This window comes from Triturus cristatus, chromosome 7, assembly GCF_964204655.1.
Source record: "Triturus cristatus chromosome 7, aTriCri1.1, whole genome shotgun sequence".
Classification (NCBI taxonomy): Eukaryota; Metazoa; Chordata; class Amphibia; order Caudata; family Salamandridae; genus Triturus; species Triturus cristatus.
Window position 1 is genome coordinate 1375816342 of NC_140590.1, and position 22351 is coordinate 1375838692.

Here is a 22351-nt window from a genome sequence, read left to right on the forward strand (position 1 = left end):
ACTGAGGAATCGGGCAGGGATTGATGAGCACAGAGGGCCAGGCTTATGAGAACATTTCAGGGGTATGTTTTCTGAGGCTCAAGCCACACTAAATGTAAGATTTATAACAGTGCAGGAACTGCTCCCCATAATTGGGGTATTGTGAGCAGCTCACACTCTTGGACACCAATGCAACAGCACCTGCTGTACTAATGATAGCACTGGCATTGACTAGCAAGTTGTCTTCCCTGCCTCTTTCACCTATTCCCTACCAATCTTGGTCTAATCGTAAAACAGGCTCTCCCTTTATAAAAAAAAAAAAAAAAGCTCCTACATTCTGCCTCCCTCTTTGCACAGCAAAGTTGCCTTCAGCCCTAATATGGAAAATGGGCTCCCATCCCCACAATACGACAGTCATAACTGTGATGTAGTGGGCTCCCCACACCCTTGGGCCCCATTGCCACTGCACCTGCTTCTCTTATGGTAGTTAATACCTTGCAAAGTGGGCTGTCTCCTCTGCTGTTTGTGTAAGACACAAGACTTCATCATGCCTTATCCCCCTCACCACCATCTCTATGAGGCCCAAACTGAGATTAGCTCTCTGCTTCAATTTCCCCTCCTTTGCTCCACTGCTTTTAGGCCCAAAACAACACTGGGTTTTAATGCAAGCAAGGAAGATTAGTAAAACCACCCATAACTGTGGTTTAGTTGAACCTCACAACCCTGGCCCGAAAAGCCACTACACATGTAGCACCAATGATACCAACAGGCCCGCGATCAGGCTGTCTCCACTGCTGACACCACCGGGCCATCACTCCTAGAGGCCCGAGTCCAAAGCAGGCTGTCTGCTCATTTGTGTAAATCAAAAAGAAAGTCTAGTATCTCACCTTCTGTTGCTTTGGCCCTGTTCCCTGTAAAGCAAGGGCCATTATCCTAGTAAGGAAAATGAGCCCCGACTCTCCCATTTGGTAGCAAACCAGCCATATTCGGGATGCAGTGCCACTCACACCTCTGCCCCAGTGCCACTGCACCTGCTGCACTGATGGTAATGCTGGCCCTTAAAAAAATAAAAGTGTTCATAACTCGCCCGTTCCAGGGGGCATCTTTCTTAGGAAGCTGTCGCTGTCCATTTGAAAACTTAGCCCCCACGTAGCACCCCCTTCTCAGGGCTGTCCATTTGATGCCGACAGTGGCTTTTGCTTCCTTGGGCCTCAGCGGTCCAGATGATGATCATGGTTCTGCAGCTGAATGGGCCCCTGCCAGCCTCCTCCGTGCCATCTGGAGTGCGTCCTTTTAATGGGCACTTGTACAGTTTACTAAAATATATATTTATAAAGCACTTCTTGTAGCTTAAACGCTAAATCATTTTGCAGCAACTTATCTTATACTGTGTGTAATACAATTTTAAAATGTCTTACATATTCCCAGTGCTTCCTGCCACAGGCGCCGGTCTCGGAGCACTATAAATCCACAAGTCAACTTTCCCCACTGCACGCATCCGGATGACATTTGGTGGCTCTCTCGTCCCACCCACAGCTGCAGTGATCTTATTAACCAACTGAGGTTTCATAACGTAAAAGAGTTACCTGAAAGTTAAAAAAACACAATAGTTACAGAACATGGTATTGGTTTTAGCCATCTCTTAAAACCCTGTCCCCCACATCCACTGAGCCTGCCCCCATGCACACTCGGGGTCACAGTTTCCATACTTTCATACACTACGACCGCAGGATGCATATGAAGACAGCCTGGAAAAGTGACAAATAAATTAGGTCGGACTTCCATGCCATCTTCATTTACAAGTATTTCCTGATGCATATGTGCACCCCCTTCGGAACACAGCCGGGGTGGTGCACCGCGCAGTTAGAAGACATGTGCCTAGTTTCTGCCCTGGTGATGGGCTGACACTGCAATGTTAGCACCTTAATGACGTTAAAGAGAACCAAAGTACTTCAAAGCTGAGATTGTCAATTCCGACCCCACCAAAATTCACAGTACAAAATGGCGACCTTTATGTCCTCCATTTTACCCCCACATTAAATATCGAATTTCCATGATCAATCCGCTGAGACGAATATTCACTTTCAGGTGCATTACCTAGGAATGTTTTAGAGTTTTTAGTATTGTAAGTCTGTTATAACGATGAGGCTTGTATTATAAGCGTATGTATGTGGTTTTATGTTTTTATCTTTCATGATTAAGGTGCATAATCGAATAAAGTTTATTTATTCATTCATGTACACATTTTTATGCTATTCAGCCACTTCTTGCAGAAGTGTGGAAAAGGCAGACAATTTATATAGAAGTCATTGGTCCCTGCTCATAGGACGTTTTGTACTATTCATATCCTGTGACTCATACTTCCACACCCCTAGCACAATAACGTGTCCTCGCTCTGCTCTTTAACACTTCCACCTCCTGTTCTCTTGTTTTTCACTTGAGCTCTTTTCTTGGCCTTAAGAGCTTTCTATTTTTACTACAGCACCTTTCTTCGTCTGAACACTGGTTTTACATGTCTTCCTGACAGTTCAGTTCTTGGTGCTAATGCAAAGGCTTCCTGTAGGAAGAGTTCACTTAACATCTACAATTATTCGTGACCTGCTCTATTATTCGCTTTCCTCACAAACTCCTCATTTACGAATTCTTACATAGTGCCAAATCTACATTTTGCTACCACCGGCTCAAGAGATTTGTAAATATTCTCATCACAACATTGCTTCCTTCTAAAAAGCTCTTAATGGATATACATATTTTTGCCGATTATATGTATCTATTGCGGTAAGTGTGAAGAGCGCCTCATATGCATCTGTATCACAACCGTAATGGGTATAGGCGGTTGACTTTATATTCTTTGTGCCTCAGGATATAGGACAATAGTTTTATTTTTCTTCTCATCAGTATGCATTTTATTCCCAGTAGGGCGTATACGATTTTTTTTGTTCAACATTTGATTAAATTCTCCATTACATTCAAAAGCATAACTTAACACCACCCAGCCAGACAACTAATCTCTGAAATATGCCCTGTATTTTCTGAGGTATCTAGGTTATCTGCTCCAAGCCTCTCTCCAGGGTATATACTTAGGGGCAGATTTATGTTTGACTTGCGCCTCATTTACGCCACCGTTGCGTCACTTTTGTGACGCAGCAGCGGCGCAAATCCTGCGCCATGGTGCGGGGTATTTACAATGTGACGCATCTGGGAGATGCGTCACGTTGTAAAGCCCTGCGCCACATGTAGGCGTTCCTGGGCAGGTGGGGGTGTTCCGGCGCAGGAACGCCTCCTAAAAGTGGCTGAGTGAAATCTACAAGATTTTACTCGGTCACTTTTGAGCCCATGCTGCGTCAAAACCCTGCGCCTGCTTGAAGCAGGCGTAAGGATTGACGCAGCATTGTGCAGATAGGGCCCCCCAGAGCATTGCTGGAGCTGCGTCGCGCTTGCGACGCAACTCCAGCAATGCGCCACTTTTACGGCACAGATGCGTGACGCATCTGTGCCGTTTTTGCCCCATGGTGCGCTGCATTATAAATGCGGCGCATCCATGATGGCGGAGCTGGGGCGCAAAATAACTGGCGCATCCCTGCTGATATGCAGGGATGCGTCAGTTATGATAAATATGAGGGCTATTTTGTAATTTCTTCAAACAATTTGGCATAGTCCCCACTCCCTGAATACAATGCAAGCACCATCCTTTATACATATATTGTGAGGTAACTTGTCTCTAGTGCATTCCACCTCCTTGTCTGTGGATCTGCAATACACAACTCCTGCAGACTAAGCAATTTAGCTCGTTAAGCAGTCTTAGTTTACTCAGTTCCACCAAACATCGAATTTGGGGTTGTTTTGGTTTCTCAAAAGTCTGCTTTGCTGATGCACATCATAGGTAATCTTCTCCATGATTATGATCTGCCAAAGATCATGTATCTGGTGTGTCAGTGATGGAATGGCTGCATTTTCCAGTAGGCTGCAATAAATTGTCTAGCTGTCCCTACTATATGGTACACAATGTCTCTGTCATTTGCTGCAACACCCCAACTGCCTGTCTCCTACGACCAGGAGGACCATTCCCGGGTCCACTATTAAAATGCCTCCAAGTACTCCTGTAATGTGACCAAGAATGTATTTTTAAAACTTCTGTAGGTGTATAAAGTCTCACCAGGTATGTAATGTCATCCCCACCCTGGTACCACACCTCTAGCACGTCTAGTCCATTTCACTGTGTTTCATGTGAACTGAACTGGAGATAGATACCAGTGGAACATATGCTTACACGATGCTTCTCTGTATGTGGCTTTTGTTTCGAATGGGCACATCCCTCTTCAATCATTTTCCTAGATATTCCTGCTTGGCATTCTGGCCCATTTCTCTTGAAAGGGTAATTTGCATTGCTGATCCTCCCTACCTGAATAGTAGACTCCTGGGCCCTCCACTGACTTCAAGAATTCATAAAAAGAGATGAGCGGTCTATTGGTCTCTTGCCTGTTTTTTGGACAAAGTACTCAGGGAGATATTCACAAGCACTTATCTCCGATTTATAACCACCTTAACGCATCAAAAGTGGAGCTAGATTTAACACTCCATTCACAAGCTGGTGCAAACTGCAGACAACGCCAGAATTCCCGCGATAACTGCCCCAAAATTTATCTCCACGGTGAACACCACCAACTAACCCCAATGAGATGCAGAGTAGGCGTTCCCGTGCAAAAACACACGAAAAAACCACCACACCACTTTCACAACGAACTGCCAGATCCGCATTGCGAGTCAAAACCACGCGATAAGCCGCGGTAGCAGCAGGTATTTAACACCTGCCTCCTGCAGGTGTAAAGCCGGATGACTACCTGCAGTAGGCAACGGAGCCCTGCACACAGCAACACCCGAAGAACAAACAACACCATGGAGCTACTCATCATGCAGCTCGGAGCCCCAACAGTGTCACAACACCCACCATCACCAACCCTGGGACCGCCACCACCCCCAGGACCCGGATCGCCCCCCCCCCCCCCCCCAGACGACCACAGACACAGCGTAGAGTAAGACAGCGGACCTACCGAAAACACACCAGTCTCACAGACCTAACGCCCGAGGAAGTCATTGCCCACTACAGGCTCAAAAGGTCAACCATCATCCGCATCATGACCCACATCGGCCACAGGTTGACGGTCCCAACACAGCGGAGAACCAACATCCCGCCGCAGACAAAGCTTCTGGCTGTGCTGCACTTGTTGGCCTTTGGTACCTTCCAACCAACAACTGCCAGAGTCGGAGGGGTCTCACAGCCAGCCTTATCAAAGTTCATCACACCTGTCCTGGATGCCATCCTCTGCTTCATACCCCAGTACCTTCACTTCCCCCACACTGCGCAGGAACAGCAGGAGACCAACAAGGCTTCTACGCCATAGCTGGATTCCCGGCCGTGTTGGGGGCAAAAGACTGCACACATGTCCCACTTGTGCCCCCTGGGGATACTGCACACCACTACCGCAACAGAAAGCACACGCATTCAATCAATGTGCAGGCAATAGTGGACCACCGGGGAATGTTCACCAATGTCGTCACAAACTACCCCGGCAGTGTGCACTATTACTACATCTTCAGACAGTCCATCATCAACCAGCGCTTTCAGGATGGCACATAAGGAACTGTACTGCTCGTTGGTAAGTGTCAAATCAACACACCACACACCTCAAAGGCACGATCATACAACACACAACTGTGGGAATGTACACATGACCAAACCACATACAACATGTCAATCAACATGCCTACCTACCAGACACGACAACACTACTCCATGGTGATCCTAGGCCACCCCTGCACACATTACAGCTATATCATGGCACCACAGCCACACAACAGCTGATCGTATGTAGATGAGGAATGCAGCCATGTGCGAAGGATGCAAGTGACCCGTGAATGGGAATCTACACAACGACAAGTGAGGCATGGATGTGCAGGACAGACATGGGTATGCAAACCACAGATATGTCCATGCAGATCACAACTGCTGGTGACTGGAGAGTAGTGAACAGTGGACGCAACCATGTCACCCCAGGCCGTGGGTCAGATAGCGGAAATGTTGCTCGCTGCGTCCCCCCCGTGTCCGTGAGCGTAGTGGGTTGGCCCAGAGTACGCCAGGACTGCGCAGGGGTGTGAACAAAAACGCCGTGGCGCAGAGCGTGGTTCTCTCCCGGAAAGACCAACGTCACTGACAGGGCAGCGCCTCGCAGTCCGCCACGAGGCCGACGCCGTCAGCAGCAGTGCATGCGACCCTGTGCGCCTGCTGCACCCCAGGACGTTGATACCCACACCAGGCCTGCCCACCCCAGCGCCCCAAGGCCGCACTGCTCACCTGGCGACAATGTTGTGTGTCAAAGAGGGCCCACCATTGCCGGGGCAAGCTCCAAGCCCCAGTCCCGCGACCTCTGCACCCTCTGCAGACCATCGCTGGCACCCATGACGCTGGCCCACATCACTCCTTTCTCATTGACATACTCCACCGGCATCCTCTTCATACCAGTAGGTCCCACATGTGGAACTGTGTCCTGAGTCCTGAATGGCAGTGACCCCAAGTCCGTAGCAGCGTCCACAGCACCAGACTCCCTTTGATCAGTGAGGCATAATTCCATATCGCAGGCCTGCGACACGTTGTGCCACTAGCTCTGTTTAACGCAAGCTTGCGACACGTGGTGCCACTAACCCTGTTCAAAGCAAGCCTGCGACATCTGGTGCCACTAACCCTGTGCGCCGTGTGTGACCGTCAGCCTCCGGCGGAACATCGTTGGTGTCTGAGCCTGTGGCCTGGGGGTTGTCATCAGCAACGGGCAGGAACGAACCTGGTGTCTGGCATGAGTCTGCGGTATTCATATCCGCCATGTTGCCGGACACAGCTGGCTCATGCCCTCTGCATCATGCCCTGGGGGAAGACCTCCCATTCTCCCCCGTGTTACTCCGCGGAAGGCACCTATGACACATACGAGACCCTGCTCTGCCCTCAGTACCCTTCCCCAGTTGCCCGCAGGTCAGCGTCCCGTGGCGGTGGACCCGTGTCGGCCGCTGTGCATCCGGGGCCACTAACCCTGTGCGACTCAAGTCATCCCCCCTTGGAGTTCTGACATTGTATTTATGTGTGCCTGATGACTGTTGGAGTTGTTGGCAGCGCTAGCTACTCCCTGAGGGCTGGCTTACACTCACCCAACACACAGCCAGCACAGGCGTCACTGGATTAGTGGGCCTGCCATCACATCCTGCCGAACCAAGTATTGACTCTTTTCTCCCTGCACTGTCACAGGTGATCAAGGATATGCACTCTGCCCTTGGATGATTACACCCCTCCGAGACCCGAACACACCCGCCCAGAGGCAGTACAATACGGCCCACATACACACCAGGGTCATCGTTGAATGCACATTTGGCGTGTTGAAGTCACGTTTCAGGTGCCTGGACGGCACAGGTGGAAAGCTCCTGTACAGTCCGGACATCGTGTGCAAGATGATCGTTGCATGTTGTGTGTTGTGCAACATCTGTGTACACACCAATGCCCCATGGATCGCAGTACCAGAAGTACCAGACGATGATGGGGACGATGGGGGAGGTGGCCCACATCCCACTGCAGCTGCGGTAGGAATGGCCCGTAGGAACACCATCATTAACAATTACTTCTCATGAGCACGTGACAATGTGGCCGTCCCTGGCAATCATGGCACAGTACTAAATGTCCATAAGCACAGCATGTGTGAATAAAACATATTTGCAGGTTACAGGTTGTACTTGTACATTGTCATGTCACAGTTTTCGGCTGTGCCAGATGTGATTTGCTATGTTGTGCACATTTGCGGCATCAGTTGTGTCCTGTGTTCCGTTGTGGAGGTGTTGCTGTTTGTACCAGGATGTTGTCAATGTGGAGGTGCACTTATACTTCTGTGCGTATTCTGCACAGTGGGTGATTCGCTCCTGCGGCTCTGATTTGTCTGCCACTGGTCCCTTTCCTGCGGTGTGCCTGTCAGTTCTGTGCTTCCACAGTGCTGAGGTGTTGCAGACTTGGCTCACTTGTGCTCTTTTTCGAGTTGTGACCCTTGGGCATGGTTTGTCCACAGATGTGTCGTTGACGTCAGGGGTTGTTTGTGCAGGTGGTTGTGTCCGAGTGTGACCTGCTCCTTTCCGGTTGTGGTCCGCACTCAGCCACCTCAGTGTCGTGTCGTGTACATTGTCATGGTGATTGGACTGCAGCCATTCTACTCGTCATGTGGTGTCTCTTGCATTGTCAATGTGGCTGACGTATATGCATGTTTGCTGTGTTTCGCACGTGTTGGTTGTGTGCTTGTTGATGTGTTGTGTGGGTGCCCCTTTGGGCACATGGTGTATGTGGGACTACTTGGTGTGTGTGTGTGTGCTGAAGTGTTCCCATGGGATCAGGGACATGATCCTGAGTCATTGTGGGTATGCAGTGTGCTCTGCTTAATTGTGCATGTGTGCCATTGGGCCCATCTCCCCCCATCCACCCACTCCCTGGTCGGTGTGCACCCTGTTGATGTGGTGTCGGGTCATGTTGGACAGGGTCCGGATCCCCGACTCCTGTCACCGTCTCCCGACTCTGGCCACAATATTCTCCATGTCTTTCAGCTCCTGGTGTTCTGCAGGCCCCCCTCCTCCGGGGTGCGTTGCTGCTTTTGTGTTGGCAGCAAGTTTCTGCTTGGTTTTGCCATTAACATCAGTCCAGGACCTCTTGTGCTCTTCCATTGTCCTCCTCTGCCATGCGCCGGCATTCACATGGTCCGAGGTGGTGTGCCATCTTTGCCTCTTTGTTGCCAATAACACGTTGGTGGTGACGTGCAGTTGGTGGTGGTGTTCTGGCTCATCCGTGGTGATAATCGGGTTTTCCTGGCGACTTCCTCTCCCTCTTCTCATTGGCCTTCCATGGGCCCTGTATTCCTGGGTGTTCCTCCGTGGGGATTGTGGGGTTCATGTTGTCCTCTGCAGTCGGTCAGGGTGCATCCGTGGTACTCCGCAGTTGATGTTGTTTTTTAGTGGCATTTGCCGTATGCTGTTCTTTTGCTTTTTCCCGCATTACGCGTGGGTATTGCTGCCCTCTCGCTGGTTGTCACTGTTTTCCTATCGCGTTTGGGCACATCGCATGTTTTTTCACGTTGAGGTTTGTGTTGTTATCTCCGTTGAGGTGGTTGTATCGCGGACATTGGCTGCGTTTTCGTCGGACTATCGCATGGTACAGCCGTATTGTGAATTTCACGTTGACACAGGGTTATTTTCCCGCGGTAGGCTGCGATGTGTAAAGTTGCGTTAACATTTTGTGGAGATGTTTACCACACGTTCTTGTGAATATACCCCTCAGTTTCTTAATTGCAAATTTTGAACCCTTTCTTGGTTCGCTTACCTGAAATTCCCTTTTGCAAGTCTCGCACATATGAATCTGCCCTTTTTCAAATGTCCTACAGCTACCTCCCTTTTGTTATTCTACAAAACTGTCTCCTTCTAGTGCATGGGTGAAATCTGGATTTGGCTTTATACCTGGTCCCAAACACCTAAAACCATCCTGGTGATCTCAGATAGAGACCGTCCCAGTTACCTCAGACAGGTATAGATGGTGGAGCATAGGTCTCCTATGACAAGGTATGTTCCAGAGGGTTCCACACACTAGTACCAGCTCCATAAAAAGCCACCTGTATTCGGTCTTTCGGTTTGACCATTACACAACAATGTGCAAATGAGTGACAATATCCCGGCATGGCAGACACTCTTTTTCCCATGGTGTTGTAAGAATCTTACGAGATATCCTTGCTCTTTTGCCTACCCAGTATACACCTCACTATGGTCTTTTGTAGGACTTTCAGTTCCTTGATAGGAATGGGTGTCAGTAGTGACTAGAATAAGTAAAGCAGTCGTGGGAGAACATTCATCTTCATCACATTACTACATCTACCATCTGGCTAAATATGCTACCATTTCGAATTTTCATTGAGAACCAAAATGTGTGTTGTCCAAGCCCTTCACTTCGCTAGGGCTTATAGCTAGATATTTAGGTCCACATTTATGACCTGGTTTGCATGGCTCTTGCACCACGCAACGTGGTGCAAGAGCGACGCAAACCATAAGTCATATTTTTGAAGCCACACAAAGCCGTTTTGAGTGGCTCTAAAAATATGGAGTAATGCAGCACAAATCGTTGTGTTGCGTCACTCTGCTTTGGGTAGGCGTTCCATGGGCGTTGCGTGGGTGTTTCCACAAAACTATCAAGGTTGTGTGGTGCCCGTTTATACACACAAGCAATTCTGCCTATAACACAGGCAACCTTGCACCATGTGCAAGAGTGTCTGCGTTGGCACTAGGCACATCCCTTTGGAGCGCCTTCTGTTTAGTCCCTGGTGGTGTGGAAAGCTTGGCTCCTTCCTATCAGGAGAGTAAAATAGAAATGAAGGCGCAGATTTAAAAAGAAGTCACACAATGCAGCAGGGCAACATGTTGCACTGCCTGACGGGGAGAGAGCAGGACTGCTCCATGAGTACAACGATATGGTGCATTCCTGCGCTTTCCCTGCCTGGCCTCACAGAGTGCTGCCTAGCGTTAATGCAGGCATATTTGTGCCATGGTATTAGAGTGCCTGCTTTATAGGCAGGATTGTTTTAGTGATTTGTACTACCTTGCGTTACTCTGGATTTACTAAGCCATGCAGAGCCACGCAAGGTGGCTTTGCATGGCTTAGCAAGGCTCAATAAATGGCTTGCATTGCATTGCATCACCTTATGTGACACAAGGGCAATACAAGCCCATTGTATATCTGGGCCTATGTTTGCAATTCAGAAGTACATTTATGTGATATCGGTAACATGAGACAACCCCCAATTCTCCCCTCAATATGAGGTTCTCTACCTGATGGTTCAGACTGCTGGCTTCCTGTAGAGCGCTGGCCTCCCACAATGGATGCTGCATGCCAAGGAAGTCATAATTGTTGCTGTTAGGATGCAAATTGCATTTATTTCTAGTATATATGTTAAGTACAGGTGACGCTTCAATCTATGCTAAGGAACTGGACTTGCAGCAAACCTCTAGTCCCCAAGCTAAGCTACCATTTGGAAGTTTTTTTCCTTTCACCAAGGAAAAAATAATCAGTCTTATTAATCTCATTAACCCCTTCAGCGCGGCGCGGATTTCCACGCTGTGCTGAAGGTTCTGTGCGCGGGCGGGGCCATGATGGAGCGGTTCCGTCATGCGCACAGCGCAACCGGCGCGCATGACGGAACCGCTCCGTCATGCGCATCGAAAGGGTTAAAGCTGTAGCTCCATCAGATCCTTGCCCAACTCAGGTAGCTAGTTCAGTCGCCAGCCGACTCATGCAACTATTGAATGAAATACTGTCCACAGGGCAATATCTCAATATATGGGATGAGGCATCTATCCTTCCACTGGTGAAAAACCCACCTTGGATCCAAAGAAGGTGGAAAGCTATAGACCTATATCCCGCCTACATTTCCTTGCTAAAATACTAGTGAAAGCAATGAATGAGGAAATGCTAGCTTTTCTGGATGCTATCCTGCTGCTTGATTCTTCACAGTACGGCTTCAGAGCAAATCATTGCACTGAATCGGCCTTGGTAGTAGCCTCGAAGGAATTAACAATGGTAATCGACGGGGAGGAGCCAAGATGGCGACCGGGACGGCAGCGTAGGCTCCCGGCTCCGTGAACCTCCGCATCCCGCACAGATATCCTGCATGAGATCCTTAGCCTGCGCTATATGCCCGTGTTGGTGAATGAAAGCGGCAACCGATCGTGTGATTCCGAAGTTTCTGGCGGCGGTACCGCCGGAGAAATGTCCATTTGAAGTTTGCGGCCTGTGCAACCCTGGAACCGGGACCTCGGGTGGACAACATGGCCGGGCGGCAGTTCAACAACAGCGGCCTTTGGTGACTGGGTGGAGTCGGACTACCGGAGCGGTGCGAATATTGGCCTACATTTCGCCGTGGTCGTTCCTACCACTAAGCGTGGCGGAACGAGTGCATGCCCGAGGTGGCAATTCCAAGATTCTCCGGTGATTGCCTCAGCCTTCGCCGGTGAGCTGCCCGGACGCCGCCCGTAACTCGCCCCGATTCTCGCGGGCTGCTCCCGGATTTTCGCGAGCGCTGGTCCGTGGTGGGGTTGACTGTTGCCCGTGACCACACATCGGATATATATTTTTGCCTGCCCCCGGAACCCTGTTTCCAGTGACATGGAACTTGCGGCGCTTGTGCCTGAGTCCCGGTCCCAATCTGGGGTGGACCTACCCGGCGGCCATCTTGATAGGACGAAGTCTACCATCCTCTACACTGGGTCGCAGCAAGATTGGGAGTGTGCGACTATGAGGAGCGTAGCGGAGCGAGCGCCGGGAGCTGTCCTGGGGTACGGTGACCTTCTCGAAGCTCTCGGTGCCCTTCATTCCACCTTGGTTCACGGCGCCTGGGTATTGGGGAGGAAGCTTGATGGTGTGGCATCAGCGTCGGAACAGTTGCGGCCTGCCTGTCCCCAGGTACACAGGGACTTCCTACACTACACACAGGAGGACAGTGTCGTGGCCGCCCCTGTGAATAGTGAAAAGCTGGAAACTCCGGACAGTATACCAACGTGTGATCGGCTGGCTGTGGGTCTGGTCTGTTCCGGAGGTTTTGGACCTGAGTGGGGGGTGGTGGCCTTGTCCCACGCGCAGCCTCCGGCGACCCAGGCAATATTCAAGCAACGGTCGCCTGCTCTGGCTGATTCCGCCTTCCTGGACCTTGTGTGCAGTGCAGATCCTGGGGCAGCACTGGGAAAGACGACCCTCCATAATGCTGACTGTGTCGGTATTCAGAGACTTCCACCCTACCTGTGTGTGTCGCTTCCTGGTCTTTTTTGGACGCTCCTCTTCCTTGTAACATTGGACATGGCACTGGGTCGATGGGTATGCATGGGTAGATTCGCAAAGAGTGGCCAAGGATAAGGCTGATCCTTCAGAGGTGGTTATCTAATAGGCGGGCGGGCTCAGGGGTTGCGTGCTCTCACGGCATAACTGTTAGTGTAATAGGTGCATAATGCTCCCCATTTTTTCTTTGACATGGTCGATTTTGTGTTGTTTACTGTTTGCTTTGGGGGAAAACATATTGTGCGGGAGGGAGAAGCCGGGGGCATGTTTTGAAGGCCCTCCTCCAGTTTATTAATACTCTCTCTACCCCCCGGTCTGGTGGGGTTTCTTTTCTTACTCCTTTTTCTCTGTTTCTTCTATATTTCGGGTCTGGTTCCGGGGCGACAGGCACACTGCTGGGGGGGGGGGGCCGTACTCATCTGCAGAGGTGCAGGGTGGGGGGTTGGGGGAGGGGCTTCTTTAGTCTTTAACCCTTTTTTTCCATGGCCTCCTTTTTCTTCTCTTATTCTTCTTTGTCTTTCTTTTCTGGGATCAGCATGGTAGAACTCCTTCGTTGTTAATCACTGTTTTTTCATGTGTGCCACAATTTCCGTGGTGTTTTCTGGGTCTTAGGGCAGGGGACTGCAGGCGCAAATGGCCGTGATATTCCTCCACATCCTGAACTTCCTGTTTCAGCGCCATTGACTGGATAGATTGCTGTTTATTGTTGACATTTATCATTCTGCCTGCCATTTTTCGCTGCTGTGAAACTGTTCGGCACCTGATCCTTCCATCCTCCCTTATTATAAAATGAAAACCTTTTGTATCCTGGTCTCCTACTTGGGCTGTTCAGTGGCCGAGAATATACTAGCATGGAGATTCTGCTCCCCGAGGTGCTGCCTGTGATAAAATTTGCTTTCTGTTACTCTGACTGCTTAGCGGCCGGCCCCGGGGGTTGTAGGCCCATACTTGTCATTGGTTGAAATGTCAATAAAGGTTTTTCAAAAAAAAAAAAAAAAAAAAACAATGGTAATCGACAAGGGAGGCAAAGCTGCATAGACGCTATTGGATTTATCTGCCACATTTGATATGGTTCACTCTACTGACCTTGTTGAGCTCATTTCTGAGTTACAGACAACAGCGGGTGGAGTTTGGGGATTCAAGTACTTCACCTTTCTCCCTACCCTGTGGTGTTCCCCAGGGGTCCTCCCTCAGCCCCACGCTGTTCAATATCTTTGTTATTCCCCCTTATTAACCTCATTCACAGCTATTGTTTAGCAGTGTTCTCCTACTTCGATGACACTCAGATAGAGGTGTCTATTTCATCTGACGTAAACATGGAGGCAAGGAACTTCTGCAACTGTATGTCTCAAGTTGCAATTTGGATGCAAAATAGTTGTCTGAAACTGAATTCTGAAAAAAACGAGGTGCTACTTTTTGGAAAAGAGAGCACTTTCTGGATTGAGTCATGGTGGCCGCCTATTTTAGACACTTTACCAGTTTCTGTCCAGAAAGCAAGAGATTTGGGAGTCATTTTTCACACAAACGTATCCTTTTCTGAGCAAATGAATTCAATCACTTCTTCAGGTTTTTTCGTGTTGAAGGTCTTGAAAAAAATCTTTCCATTTATTCCCTTTGACTTGCAAAAATCAGTGTTAACAGCTCTTATTTTATCGGAGCTGGATTACTGTAATGCCCTGTATTTAGGTGCTCATAAATATGTGGTAGAGAAACTACAGCCTTTCCAAAATGCAGCGGCGAGGCTGCTGTTAAAAATCCCCAAGTTTACACCCATATCCTAATCACTGCTGGGTCTCCACTGGCTTCCAATGAGAACAAGCATTGAAAATGCAATAGGTCTCGCCTTTGATTAAGTTAAAGCCATTTGCTTTGCTAATGTTATTGTATAGCAAAGCGAATGGCTTTAACTTAATTAAAGACGAGACCTATTGCTTTTTTACCCCTTAGCATCACTAAAGTAAAGACCGCTGTCACTGTCCGGAGACTACAGCAGGGGCTCTAAGTGTGATGGACTAGTGTAAGTGCAGCTCTTTGTGTGATGTCTCTGCAGTAAGGGACAGCATCCTGTGCGCAGTTACTGTAGGAAGGGCTAGCTCCCAGTGTGATGGGCCTTGAGTGAGCGCAGCTGGCAGTGTGCACGTGTTGCAGTAAAAGCAAGCTCCCGATAGAATATTGCCGGGGTAAGACTAGCTCCCAGTGTGGGTTACTAGCACCCGGTGTGACGTCACTGCATTAAAGGCTTGCACCCTTGTGCGGTCAGTACAGTATGGACTCAGTCTGGTGCAGGTCACATTGTAAAGAAACAGTGCAGTGAAAGAGGTAGGAGACGCTAACGTGCCGTCACTGCACGGGGGAGGCGGGTGGGGGGGTCTGTTTCCAGCCTAATGCCACCGACATGAGACAAGGTTCAAGTGTAATATAAGAAGCGTGACCCGATGCAAACCTATTGGCCTTGGCCTTGTTTCCAACCTGCAATATTAATAATAATAAAGCAAGTATGTTTCTGTTTTGTAAATAAAGCCAAAAATGCAGCAGTAGTGTTTTTTTTTTTTAAAAGAGGAGCCATTCAGTGAATGGTCTCTAACCCCAAGCAGACATCATCATCAGACTCGTGAGAAAAGATGATATTCTCCTCTTAAATTTAAAAAGTACTCTGAGCACTGAGGGCAGCCCCTGTAGGTTAGTTACACATAAAAAAACAATAATCGACCCAGATACAATCCCTCCCTCGCACTCACACAGAATAAACTTGTACACTGAGATCTTAACCGAACTGCTGGGGTCCATGGAACACGCCTGATGTGTGGGTGGGAAGGCCGGCATTCCATTACCTGGATATATATGGAAAATTGAAAATGCTTGTTTTATTAGCGTTTTCAGTGTTTCTGTGTGTTATCGGTCATTTGGTGATTTCTGACTCCTCGCGATGAAATGGCCTGAGGCCGTGTTGTTATTTTTAGCCTGGTGAGTGGAGGGGGGGGGGCTACCCATAACGGCTCTGGACAGGACTCAGCAGGGCTAAGACCAGGCACCGTGAAGTGGCTGTCAGTGTAGGCCGTTCTGAGTGGGTAATTTGTGTGGTCACTGTAGTCATTGAATGTCTGTATGAATTATTATTACAGTATACTATGCAACAATACTATTTTTTTTTTTTTTTTTTAGAGAGTTTTATATAGCACAAACTTGACCCGATATTATTAATATCAACAAGGAAAATAACAATTCTGTCAGTAATATGATATGACAATAATGTTTTCATTATGATAGTACGAAAGGTAGCATTAATAACATTATTAATGTTAACAGCACGTTTATAAGCATAATATGCCCCCGGAGGTGCTACTCACATGTACCGTCTCCATGGAGAGTTCCTGCTTGCTGTCCTAGCTATCCCTGTTGTTTTCTTCCTTTTTGGAGCTCCCCCCGCAGCTTGGGGAGCTGCTACTTTCTTTTTGCATCCAGGAGGCGGGGAGGAGCTGAGGATCCCCAGAGAGTGGTGACAAGGGTGCAGGGACTCGTAGGAACTGATCGGACTGGGCCCAGCCAGGGGATAAGGACAATAAAGGGGGAGGGGTGCTGGCTGGCGGCGGGACAGTGAGAACTGTGCTGGTGTCAGTGGAATGGGAAAGGGCCCTGCACATTTGGGCATTGTGTAAACTTTGCTGGGGCGGTGGGAACAGTTAGTGTGCCAGGGCGGCACAGATATTTCCAAGTAGATGGAAACTGAACGACCTGTTGGGCCGGGTGGAGGGAAAGGCAGACTGCAGAGGCAGAAGGAAATCACTGCCGGGGGAAGGGGGCAGTGCAGGGACACGAAAAGGACAGGCAGCATTTAAGGCAGCAGGCCATTCCGAACGAGGGCAGTTCATGGATAGACAGGGCAATGGCACGCGATGTGACTGGACAGAGTTAGGATTGTCCAGAGTACCAGGGAAGTGGGGCGGTTTTGTCCGGTCCGGGCAGTGTGAAGACTATGCCTTGGTAGTCACCACCATCATGGCACTGACTCAGTGAACGCTTGATGCCGCGTCAAGGCGCTATATGCCGAGGTGTGTGTCGGTATATTTCAGTCCATACCGATATCCTCACGATTCCGTATCTGCTATTTTATGAGTTGATCACTTTATAAAAGACCATGCGCGCATTCTGACTGCGTTCCCATGCCACGGTGTATATAAGTGCATTCCTACTGTAGCTCAGCAGGCAAGGGTGGCACTGGAGGCTAGGTAGAGTTTACGTGTAAGGAGCCGGAAAGGATGGGCTGAACGGATTGACCGGTGGTATTCTGCTTCAGTCAGATTGTGCCTCCTGGTGTCTCACGTGGCTTGGGAGTGTCCGTGCATTAGCTGTAGGTGCCGGAGTGTGCCTGTGCTGGCATGCACACTTGGGTCGAATTCAGTTTGTGGCGTGTGCATACACCCACCACAGCGCCCAGGTGTCTGTGTTGTGGCTATAAACCCTAATGGGCTTCTCCGTGTATGTCTGTTGGAGCCTGGCGGGTGTATGAGACGACTGGTGATGACAGTGCTGGAATATGGTGCTCATGTGAAGTGCTCCGAAAGCTTCGGGTCGAGTTCGAGCTATATAAATGTTAAGATGTTAAGAAAAACATAGTAAGAAAAAGCAGCTACGCAAGCCATGCACACCTTGGAAGGACGCCCAAAGATGCGGGAATCCTACTAAAACAAGCCTGTTACCATATGAAGAGCGTTCTCACAGCGCCCAATCAGAGAGCCGGACTGGCGCGTGCAAGGCAGAGTGACGAAGCTTCTGATAAGAAACTTCGTCACGACAGCCGTAATGCAGGCGAGCCAGTCCGGATGGGCCAGACAGAAAAGCGAAAAAGACACACCCCAGAAACCTTATCTCCAATGGTAGCCCACCGTTTAACATAAACGGTGACGCAAGCCAATGGAAATAAGGGGCGGGGCTTCAAACCCTTTTCTCAAAGTCCTCATCTGCAATAAATCTCACTGAGCGAGCTGCCCATGTGCGCAGCAACGCTAGGCGAGACCTAAAAAGGATTGTTTTTAAGGCTATGTGCCTGGTCCATAAGGCCCTTCATCGGATCTGTCCAAAAATATTTTCAGGAACGGTTCTCCTGGTACATGCCGAGCAGGAATCTTAGATCTAGCCCTTCACTTACCGTCATCATTTTGAGGTCAATCAAAGCAAGATGGGGAGGTAGATCATTTTCCATTTGTGCTGGAAAATGGTGGAACTCACTGCCTCCTACTCTGTGGGGTCAACCATCCCTGATGCAATTTATGAAGCAGCTGAAGACTTGGCTGTTTACCAAAGCTGTGAAATTAGCTGCCTTTAGAGTCAGTAGCGTATTTAGCGACCTATGGGTTCTGTTGTCCTTCCTTTAGCTTCAAGACACCTTAGCAAATTGCGCGCTTCGTAAAATTATTTAATTCATTCTAGGAGGATCTTTCTCTTTAACCACTATTGTTTTGTTTCTTGTCCTAGTCAAGAGTCTCTCTGATGACTGTGATAAGATGAGACTCTCTTGCTGTTGCCCGCTGTTCTGAGCAGTTCCACGCTGTCTATTGGCAAGAAGAACTTGACTTATTTGTAATTCCAGAAGAACTGGGGCTGCCTGTGGCGCGTACAGCACGACCACCTCGACAGGCAGAGGCCCAGCGCCACATCCCCATGCGGTGCCGACGAGCATTCGGCAGCATTTTGGCGGATATCCCGTTCCTCCTGCTGGACACCACAAATGCCGTCATTGCCTTCTGTACAAGGAACTGTAGCTCAGAGGCAAGGGCTTCTGCAGTTAGTGTCATGGCCCCCTCTAAGGTGAGGGTTTCCAGCCCCAGGAATGGTGGCAAGGTCATCTTTCGTCACGTCAAACTTGTGGGACAGGCAGCTAATCCAACCTTCTCCATGATTTCAGTGAGTTTGTGTATCCCCAGCCCCTCACATTGTTGGGGTGTTTTTCCTCTAGTCCCAGGGTGGTGCCAGTGAAGCCGGGGGGCTCTTGCCTCTGGGCTTTTAGGGCACATCTGGTTGGGCGCAATGGGAAGAAAAGGTGTGAAGTTTCTTTATTTGTATACCGATTATCATCATTTGAAAATCAAAATCATGTTTGCTAAGTGTTTTGATTTTAGCAGCGCGTTTCATTCACATCATTGGCGAATGGTGTCTCTAGTGCTTTCAATGTGGTTCTTGGTGTTGGTAAAGGGTGCAATGTGGTTTATTCATGGCGGAGTATTTATAGCTATGTGGACGATTGTTTGTTGCGCCTCAAGAAGGGGGGTCTTGGGTCTGGAGTCGCCGGCTCAGGACATTCAAAATGAATATATTGTATTGTATTGTTATCGCATTTACGTGGCCCCACCCTTGCCTGATTTGCATATGGCCATGTCTGAACTGGGGTGGCGTAATGGGCAAAAGAACGATGGATTTAACCCAGATCTCTTGACTGGGGGAGAATGTCTGCATTGTCAGCATTCCGTCCATCATTTGTTTGTTGTAACGCTTTTTGCCCTAAGTGGGATGGGTATTCCCAGACGTGGGACCCGTGCTCACTACGCCACTGGAGTCAAGCTATCCTGGCTGATGACGGCTGATAGCCAGAAACTGGTCCTAGGATGCTTGATTCCGGTCCAGGGAAGACATGGCTTGGCAGTTCGGGCTGGACTGTTCCCATGAGGCACAGGGTCAAGACTGATTTGCATATGGCCATGTCTGAACTGGGGTGGCGTAGTGGGCAAAAGAACGATGGATTTAACCCAGATCTCTTGACTGGGGGAGAATGTCTGCATTGTCAGCATTCCGTCCATCATTTGTTTGTTGTAACTCTTTTTGCCCTAAGTGGGATGGGTATTCCCAGACGTGGGACCCGTGCTCACTACGCCACTGGAGTCAAGCTATCCTGGCTGATGACGGCTGATAGCCAGAAACCGGTCCTAGGATGCTTGATTCCGGTCCAGGGAAGACATGGCTTGGCAGTTCGGGCTGGACTGTTCCCATGAGGCACAGGGTCAAGACTGATTTGCATATGGCCATGTCTGAACTGGGGTGGCGTAGTGGGCAAAAGAACGATGGATTAAACCCAGATCTCTTGACTGGGGGAGAATGTCTGCATTGTCAGCATTCCGTCCATCATTTGTTTGTTGTAACGCTTTTTGCCCTTAGTGGGATGGGTATTCCCAGACGTGGGACCCGTGCTCACTACGCCACTGGAGTCAAGCTATCCTGGCTGATGACGGCTGATAGCCAGAAACCGGTCCTAGGATGCTTGATTCCGGTCCAGGGAAGACATGGCTTGGCAGTTCGGGCTGGACTGTTCCCATGAGGCACAGGGTCAAGACTGATTTGCATATGGCCATGTCTGAACTGGGGTGGCGTAGTGGGCAAAAGAACGATGGATTTAACCCAGATCTCTTGACTGGGGGAGAATGTCTGCATTGTCAGCATTCCGTCCATCATTTGTTTGTTGTAACGCCACCCTTGCCGTGGAGCACGTTGAACTGGGGGACCGAGTCCCACCCCAGCGATGGTGAGTGTGTTGCGGAGCAGAGCTGAGCAATGCTGCTGGTAAGTGCAGGGGCCTCCACTGGCCCAAATGTGCGTCCCCAAGGAGTACTTACTGGTGACCGTATCACCGTCTTTCACCTCTGTATGCCACAAGCGGTCATTTTCTGTAGCTATTTCCGAGTGGTTCTCAATGCCCCCAGAAACATAAACTTAGGTGGGGGTTCAAAAGCCTATTTTGTACCTCCCCTGCATGCTCTTTGGATTAGCTCAAGACTTAGGACATCAGGGCATATTTGCAAGGCCCCTGCGCCACCAGAGTGTCACTTTTTTTTTAAGCCCTGGTGGTGCACAATGCTGAGCTATATTTACACGGTCACATAAAGCCCCCCGTGCTTGGCTCTTCATGGCCTTGTAAATATGGCCCCCTTTCACGCATTACTCTGTGTGAAATGGGTGTTACCATGGGTGTTTCCAACCAATACCCACAAATTCTGACGCATTCCCAGATTTACCAGGTTTTGTAAACTTGGGAATGTGTCAGATTATTTCCCAGGGGAGGCGTTTAAGTGGTGCAACGGAGAGAAATACCTTTATTTCTCCTCGTCTTTTGCTCTCTCTATGTGTGCTGCATTCTGCAGCACACATAGAAGGAGGAAACGCCATCAGTGATTTACTTTGTGCAGGAAGGGACACCTACCTGCACAAAAACAATCAGTCCTGCAACGAAGGCACTAGTGCACCATTGTTCAAGAGTGCCTGCATTGGTACTATGCAGCTAATTGTGCGCCAGCACAGGGAAGCATCGTATTGCTGTAAATACAACGCATATCTGCACTTTCCCAATGACGCAGCTCAGCGCAGCAAGATGGCATCCAGTGCTGCGGTGCATCATTTTCTAGTAAATGTGCCCCATAGTGCCACAACAACTTGTGACAAGTTGTGTTTCGGTCTATTACTTAGGTTATTATAGCTCACTTTACTGAATGGAAGTGAGCCAGACACATGACCGTTTAGGTGAGGGGAACTGGATTGACTCACCCGCTAAGTTTGTTGGTAACTATCCAATTCTCTCCTCTTCATTTGAGCTTCAAAGAATTTCTCAACCACTTTCTCCACCTTCTATGTTTGTGATAGGTTGATAGATGTTTGCCTGCTCTTTTGTTTGTTGGTGGGTTCCAAAATCATTTGCGCTTCTGCTTTCTGTTGGAGGCTCTGCTGCTGATAACTATGGTATTTCATTTTATAATCTGGGCGCCTACTTGAGCGCCACTCCAGTTGTTGAGACCATTCTAATGTGGGGGAACTTTCCGTTCCACCTGTCCTTATCAGTCTGATGTGAGGGGCTCTCTGTTCCACCTCTTTATGCTAAAGCAAGTCTCAGAGAACTCTACCCAACAAACCTTGCCTTGTGTATGCCCCTGGAGATCTTTCAAGTTACCATATTGCCTGATTAAACGTATGTCAGCATGCACCAACCAATCATTTCAGGTGATTCTGTTACTTTCCCTGAGTCTTCAGCATTCCTGACCACATCTCTGTCCTGCCATAGCCTTTACAGTAACAGGGATATGCAGTGGCCAGGCCCTATTGTTCAGCCACCAGCTCTGCACCCCTTGAAGGATCAACAAATCCAACTCGCACTTCCACTTTCTCCTGTTGAGGGAGCTTGTTCGGTCTCAGTGTCATCAGGGGATATGGGCTAGTTTCCACCGCATTCTCGAGCACCCACAATCCTCTTATACATGGCACTGGAATCGCTAGCCGATTTTAGCCCGTTATGTAAGAATTTACGGGGCATATTTACCAGGAAAGTGACGAAACGTGTTGTTAAGCCAAGAAGGCTAGCAACACGCTCCATCACTCTAGAAACGCAGGGTTGCACCATATTTACAAGTATAGCCCTGCGTTTCCCTCTGCGCTGGCGCTAAATTTAGCTGCCTAGCGCCAATGCAGGCACCCCTGCACAAAAACAATCTCCCCACGAGGCAGGCATCCTTGCAC